This window comes from Coregonus lavaretus (assembly GCF_964263955.1).
Source record: "Coregonus lavaretus genome assembly, chromosome: 5".
In the NCBI taxonomy this organism is placed as follows: Eukaryota; Metazoa; Chordata; class Actinopteri; order Salmoniformes; family Salmonidae; genus Coregonus; species Coregonus lavaretus.
Genome location: NC_139992.1, coordinates 4,382,971 through 4,390,896, shown reverse-complemented (window position 1 = coordinate 4,390,896; position 7,926 = coordinate 4,382,971).

The window sequence follows — 7,926 nt, the reverse complement described above, 5'->3', positions numbered from 1 at the left end:
AGACTCAGAGGACGAAAGGCTCCCACCACATCAGTAACCACACTAGCAAGAGACGGGGAAAACAGCCGGGAAATAACGCTGAATTCATCCATGGTCTTCAGTCTTAAACGATAACCTCCAAATTCATAAGCCACTGAGGGCGGAATCAAGCTTGCAAAAATTCTCTAATTTAGAAAAGCATCTTCACTAATTCTTCTGATATTAAAGGGCAATATACTGTATCTGTTTTGCTTTGGCACTGGATTGTTGAAATGAGTCACCAAACAGATGATATGCAGCCTTCTACAAACTTTTAAGGTCATGGCAGGATCATTATTTCTGAGGAAGAGGTTTGACCAGCATGGCCACTTAGCTAGATAAATCAGGATGACAATGGTCTGGCCAGCAAAGGTAGGCTCTCTAACCAGTACAGGTAGGATCTCTAACCAGTACACAGGTAGGCTCTCTAACCAGTACAGGTAGGATCTCTATCCAGTACACAGGTAGGCTCTCTAACCAGTACAGGTAGGCTCTCTAACCAGTACACATGTAGGCTCTCTAACCAGTACAGGTAGGCTCTCTAACCAGTACACAGGTAGGATCTCTAACCAGTACACAGGTAGGCTCTCTAACCAGTACACAGGTAGGCTCTCTAACCAGTACAGGTAGGATCTCTAACCAGTACAGGTAGGCTCTCTAACCAGTACAGGTAGGCTCTCTAACCAGTACAGGTAGGCTCTCTAACCAGTACAGGTAGGCTCTCTAACCAGTACACAGGTAGGCTCTCTAACCAGTACACAGGTAGGCTCTCTAACCAGTATACAGGTAGGCTCTCTAACCAGTACACAGGTAGGCTCTCTAACCAGTACACAGGTAGGATCTCTAACAAGTACAGGTAGGCTCTCTAACCAGTACAGGTAGGCTCTCTAACCAGTACACAGGTAGGCTCTCTAACCAGTACACAGGTAGGATCTCTAACAAGTACAGGTAGGCTCTCTAACCAGTACACAGGTAGGCTCTCTAACCAGTACACAGGTAGGCTCTCTAACCAGTACAGGTAGGCTCTCTAACCAGTATACAGGTAGGCTCTCTAACCAGTACAGGTAGGCTCTCTGACCAGTACAGGTAGGCTCTCTGACCAGTACAGGTAGGCTCTCTAACCAGTACAGGTAGGCTCTCTAACCAGTACAGGTAGGCTCTCTGACCAGTACAGGTAGGCTCTCTAACCAGTACAGGTAGCATCTCTAACCGGTACACAGGTAGGCTCTCTAACCAGTACAGGTAGGCTCTCTAACCAGTACACATGTAGGCTCTCTAACCAGTACAGGTAGGCTCTCTAACCAGTACAGGTAGGCTCTCTAACCAGTACAGGTAGGCTCTCTAACCAGTACAGGTAGGCTCTCTAACCAGTACAGGTAGGCTCTCTAACCAGTACACAGGTAGGCTCTCTAACCAGTACAGGTAGGCTCTCTAACCAGTACAGGTAGGCTCTCTAACCAGTACACAGGTAGGCTCTCTAACCAGTACAGGTAGGCTCTCTAACCAGTACAGGTAGGCTCTCTAACCAGTACAGGTAGGCTCTCTAACCAATACAGGTAGGCTCTCTAACCATAGGGCTCAGCTAAAGTCGGTCCATCCTCTCACACCTACCTGAATACTAGTGATGGACACCATTATGGAAAATCTATTTGATATCGATATCATATTGGTTTGTAGAAAATACATTGGATTTGATTTCAGATAGCTGACTAGTGGTGATCAGCCTGATGGTCTTTTTTAGTCATGATGCTTCTGTACTGCCCGTGTCAGAGTCGCAGCTGTGGCCCTGTGTAGCTCAGTTGGTAGAGCATGGCGCTTGCAACGCCAGGGTTGTGGGTTCAATTCTCACGGGGGGGCCAGTATGAAAATAAATAAATTTATGCACTCACTAACTGTAAAGTTGCTCTGGATAAGAGCGTCTGCTAAAATGTAAATGTAAGCTAATACTAAGATGCTTAAAGGGGCACTCAGCATTTACTAGATCGATTTTTTGACTTATAAATGAATTATATGTACCCATTGATTCTCGAGCTTAGTTCAACTGTCGTAAACAAACACTATATTATCCCAAAACGTGGTTAAAACTATCACTTGGATATCATGGATGGTCAGTCCTTGCATCCATAGCTCTGTCTATAAATTTGAGAGTGGTTACATTTCTCCAGCCCCATCCCTCAGCTGTTTATCGGACCAGGGGCGGGGAGGCTGCTTTGTTATTGTTTCTACTGCTGATTGTCCCTTTAAAGTGTCACCACCAGCTTATGATAAGTTATTTGATTACCCATTATTTAACTTGCTTTCGTGGATGTACTGCTAAAAACTAAACTCATGAATAAACCTGTCCGTACAATAATCAATTTTTCATATCTAATGGTCACAGACTATATTACTGAAATAATGTGTCTAAGATTACAAATGAAAAGCACACCGGATCATTCTTTATCCTGCAGACAGATTCAATTCCAAAACCTGTTACTGTAATAGGTACACTTGTAGCTCTCCATGAATTCAAACTCTAATTATATTAGGGACTATTTTAAACAAAATAACACATTTCTCAGAATCCATAGGTGTAATTTATAGCAAAGCCAGGTTCATTTTCCAGAGCAATCCATTTCTTGGTGTAGAATAAGACTAATATAATTATGTAAAGCGCTGAGAGCCAGATATCGCAGTCACCACAGAAGAGTTTCTAAGAAAAATGAAAGATGCAATTTATTCAGTCACAAATTTCATACAGAAAATGCCATAAAGGAGATCCATACGGCCCTCAGCTAAGGGGAAAGGTGTTCATAATATATTTAGGTAGGAAGCATTATAGATAAGGCAAGGGTTATATATGACCCCCTTCCTGCGTTATCAGCAAGTTATTCTCCAGGTAACTGTGGAAGGGATGAACCTTTTTGGTCAGGCACTTTAGATGTGCCATGGTTGGGTTACACATGTTAATTATAGCAATAGTTTATCATATCAGAACTATCAATTGAGAGACTCATACATCAGAAATCTAATTGATGTGTTATTGTTGATTAATAGTAAAAGATCAGTGGACATTAGCTAATGTGTTATGACAGTGATGATGTAAAAATTTCAATAAATGCCATTTGTGAACCTTACCAGGACGTTTGCAGTATAGTACAAACAGCATCTAGCTGTAGGCTTTGGCCTGGTAAATATTTGACTTCATTATTTGCAGTGTATCATGCTGCAAAGCCAAAATGGTGGCTGTGTTATCTCGTTATTTAACAGTATGAATATATACACCCCGGCTCAAATCACAACAGTCGTTTTTACTTTACACACTGTACGTTTCAACTACCACAAAGGAAAGAGCAATCAGTGAATCCCCACAGTAAGGTCGGATACCACAGTCCAGGTATAGTAAAAAATTCTTACTTCACCTAGGCTTCCTACTGAGTTCCAACGTCCTCCAACCTGGATGGATATAGCTCCTATGAAATCACATTGTAGAGTAGTAGCAACAGGTTGGGCTGTTATAAGGTGAGATTTAGGACAGTATCCTCCATTTCCACCCCTTGGTACAAACGAATGTAGAATTAGTGAAAATACACAAGGTCATTCAGTGGCCGTGGTTGATGTCAGGTTTCACCTTGATGACCTTTGACACATTGTTGCCTTCTTGTTCCTCTTTTATTTCTCAAGTTTCTTTCTTTCTCATGTGTTTTTTTCTTTCTCCTTTTGGTCAGTTTGAGGACAAAAAAAATCCATAGTCACTTGCGTACGTGTGTTTTTTTGTTGGTTTGGGTTGAACTTGTGGCGACCAAGTACCCCTAGCGAGTTCCCCACTGTTCAATCTTCCTGCTGGAGGGCCACGGTCTTTCCGTTCCTCGAATGGGAGTACTGGATATCATAGAGGGTGAATGTGAGTACTGGATATCATAGAGGGTGAATGTGAGTACTGGATATCATAGAGGGTGAATGTGAGTACTGGATATCATAGAGGGTGAATGTGAGTACTGGATATCATAGAGGGTGAATGTGAGTACTGGATATCATAGAGGGTGAATGTGAGTACTGGATATCATAGAGGGTGAATGTGAGTACTGGATATCATAGAGGGTGAATGTGAGTACTGGATATCATAGAGGGTGAATGTGAGTACTGGATATCATAGAGGGTGAATGTGGCCATGACAAAACCCCTCGATCGGCGAGCACTTTTCCCTCAGTGTTTGCATTTTCATTCTATGTAGCTTAATCCTTACCACAACTCCAGTAATCAAATACTTTAAAATATATTGTACGGATAAGGATCAGAAGCTATCATTGTTAAATAAACGATGGGTTTAGGGTTTAACATTGGCCTTTAGTTGCAATGCATTTTGCCACACAATCACTGCATATGCAAAACACATGTACATATGTATATATTTAAACAGTACCAGTCAAACGTTTGGACACACCTACTAATTCATGGGTTTTTCTTTATTTTTACTATTTTCTACATTGTAGAATAATAGTGAAGACATCAAAACTATGAAATAACACATATGGAATCATGTAGTAACCAAAAAAGTGATAAACAAATCAAAATATATTTTATATTAGAGATTCTTCAAAGTAGCCACCCTTCACATTGATGACAGCTTTGCACACTCTTGGCATTCTCTCAACCAGCTTCACCTGGAATGCTTTTCCAACATATGCTGAGCACTTGTTGGCTGCTTTTCCTTCACTCTGCGGTCCAACTCATCCCTAACCATTTCAATTGGGTTGAGGTCGGGTGATTGTGAAGGCCAGGTCATCTGATGCAGCACTCCATCACTCTCCTTCTTGGTCAAATAGCCCTTACACGGCCTGGAGGTGTGTTTTGGGTCCTGTTGAAAAACAAATGATAGTCCCAATAAGCCCAAACCAGATGGGATGGCATATCGCTGCATAGTGCTGTGGTAGCCATGCTGGTTAAGCGTGCCTTGATTGTAAATAAATCACAGACAGTGTCAACATTGCTCGTGTTTCTTGGCCCAAGCAAGTCTCTTCTTCTTATTGGTATCCTTTAGTAGTCTCCTCTGAACCGTTGATGTTACTTGAACTCTGTGAATCATTTATTTGGGCTGCAATCTGAGGTGCAGTTAACTCTAATGAACTTATCCTCTGCAGGTAACTCTGGGTCTTCCTTTCCTGTTGCGGACGTCATGAGAGCCAGTTTCACCATAGCGCTTGATCGTTTTTGCGACTGCACTTGAAGAAACTTTCAAAGTTCTTGACATTTTCCGTATTGACTGACCTTCATGTCTTAAAGTAATGATGGACTGTTGTTTCTCTTTGCTTATTTGAGCTGTTCTTGCCATAACATGGACTTGGTCTTTTACCAAATAGGGCTATCTTCTGTATACCATCCCTACCTTGTCACAACCCAACTGATTGGCTCAAACACATTAAGAAGGAAATAAATTCCACAAATTAACTTTTAGCAAGGCACACCTGTTAATTGAAATGCATTCCAGGTGACTATCCAGATGGAGACATGAATACAGCATATAAATTATTAATTTGTAGACAAACTGGAATTAAAGCCAGACTAAGTCAGTGGCACAAAACATACAATTGTTGATAACCAAACACAATTCATTTACACGTCTGCATACAGTAAAACATCTATTATCATTTGGCAGACTCTTATCCAGAGCGACTTACAGTAGTGAGAAAATACATTTTCATACTGATCCCCGTGGGAAACGAACCGACAAACGCTGACGTTGCAAGCGCCATGCTCTACCAACTGAGCCAAACGGGACTATTAAGTTGTCAACAAGCTAACAAATGATAGGCCTATGTTGGATTCACGTCTCCAACTAAACCAAAAATGTTAAAGTTAAAGAAAAGGATTAAACCAGTGGCTCAGATGGAACTATCCAAGCAGTAGATATCCTTTAAATGTTGATATTACCAAACACAATTCAATAATCCTTTAGTAAAACAGTAAATAGCCTAAAGTTAAGGCTATTTTACAAACTAATGTAACAGTATTTATTCAACCTTAAAATGAGTAACACATCCATGGGCACATTTTGAGGTTCGCCTACTGTAACTATGAACGTCTTCTTGTGTCATCATAGAAAGCGTGCATGTTCAAGATAGCATGCAAAGGTCCCAGGTCTGTTGAGGTCTTCACTATTGCTATAATAATCTGCAGAGAATCTTGAACAGCATTGATCACTTGCACTATGTGCTTTTAATGTCATCTCAACTCTAATCCAGGTCATTCGGTTCTGCTATTAGATGAAACACAGAGATAACACATGAAGTTGTTGTATGCAATAAATACAAAATATCTGACATTGTATTCCCATTTGAATTTTGTTGTGCTTTTAAATGGTTGAACTAAAACCAAAACGCTGACATTGTTTTTCCGTTGGAATTCAGTTGTGTTTATAGATGGTTGAAAGCATAGTGATAAAACATTGGGAATTCAACAAACTTCTGGCTGTCTTTTTGAGTGGGTGAATAAAGGTTGAAATCTCATTGATCAACGTCTCAACCAAATATAACCCACATTTCCATGTTGAAATTCCCAGCGGGAAGATACACGAAGAAATGTCGACATGAGTTAGATATTTTATTCAGTGCAGTAACTCATAATAACTTTGCAGTGACTATTCAATGATGGTTATCAACAATCTTATTTCTGAACCTGAGAGTTAGTGCATTGTTCTGAAGAACTATCCTGAGAACAGCCTTACACCATTATGCATTTAAATTAAAATATGTGGTTAATTCAGGGTAGACATACATGGGTATAAAAGACAGTCATAACTTTAGATAGAAGTCTGGGAGTAGTTTGAGAATCGACAGTTTATAAACTATTTCTTCCACTTCTAACACTTTGGAACGTGCCCTCCAGTCTTCTGATGACAACTCGATCTCATAAAACTAATCTTTACATCATTTAAGGCATTTGGTTTAATATTTGGTTAATTGAGTTGTCACGACTTCGGCCGAGACTGCCTCCCCTCCTTGTTCGGGCAGGCTTCGGCGTTCGTCGTCACCGGAGTACTAACCCCTGCCGCCCCAATCATCATCACAATTGTCTTGTCAATCACACACACCTGGTTCTATTCCCCTCATTAGTCCATGTATAAGTGTTCCCTCTGCCCCCCTTGTCCTTGTGGGTGATTGTTTGTTGTGGAGGTTAGTAGCTCAGTGGAGCTCTTGTATTTAGTATCGACAGGAGTATTTTTCCTGTGTGCCTTGTATTTTCCAGTGTGCCTGTTTTGTGCCCTGGAGTGTGTTTGACGCATTTCTGCGTAAACCTGTATTTTTCGGATTAAAGCCTGTTTCTGTGATTTACCCTCCTGCGCCTGACTCCTTCAACACCACCTCATCACATCAGTTGAACTAAACAGGTGTTCTACTCTGCTAGCCAGCACCTCTCCTAAACAGGTGTTCTACTCTGCTAGCCAGCACCTCTCCTAAACAGGTGTTCTACTCTGCTAGCCAGCACCTCTCCTAAACAGGTGTTCTACTCTGCTAGCCAGCACCTCTCCTTAACAGGTGTTCTACTCTGCTAGCCAGCACCTCTCCTAAACAGGTGTTCTACTCTGCTAGCCAGCACCTCTCCTAAACAGGTGTTCTACTCTGCTAGCCAGCACCTCTCCTAAACAGGTGTTCTACTCCGCTAGCCAGCACCTCTCCTAAACAGGTGTTCTACTCTGCTAGCCAGCACCTCTCCTAAACAGGTGTTCTACTCCGCTAGCCAGCACCTCTCCTAAACAGGTTTGTGTTTCTTTCACCTCCAGATTAACTAAACAAATGGCACCGTCACCGTGTTTACATTTCATAACCAGTTAGTGTGACAAGTGAACTCCTAAGCTCCAATGATACCATGTGTCCAACCCCTCCAGTTCTCGGCTGTGGGCGAGTGTGGTGGGGGAGCAGAGAGGGGATG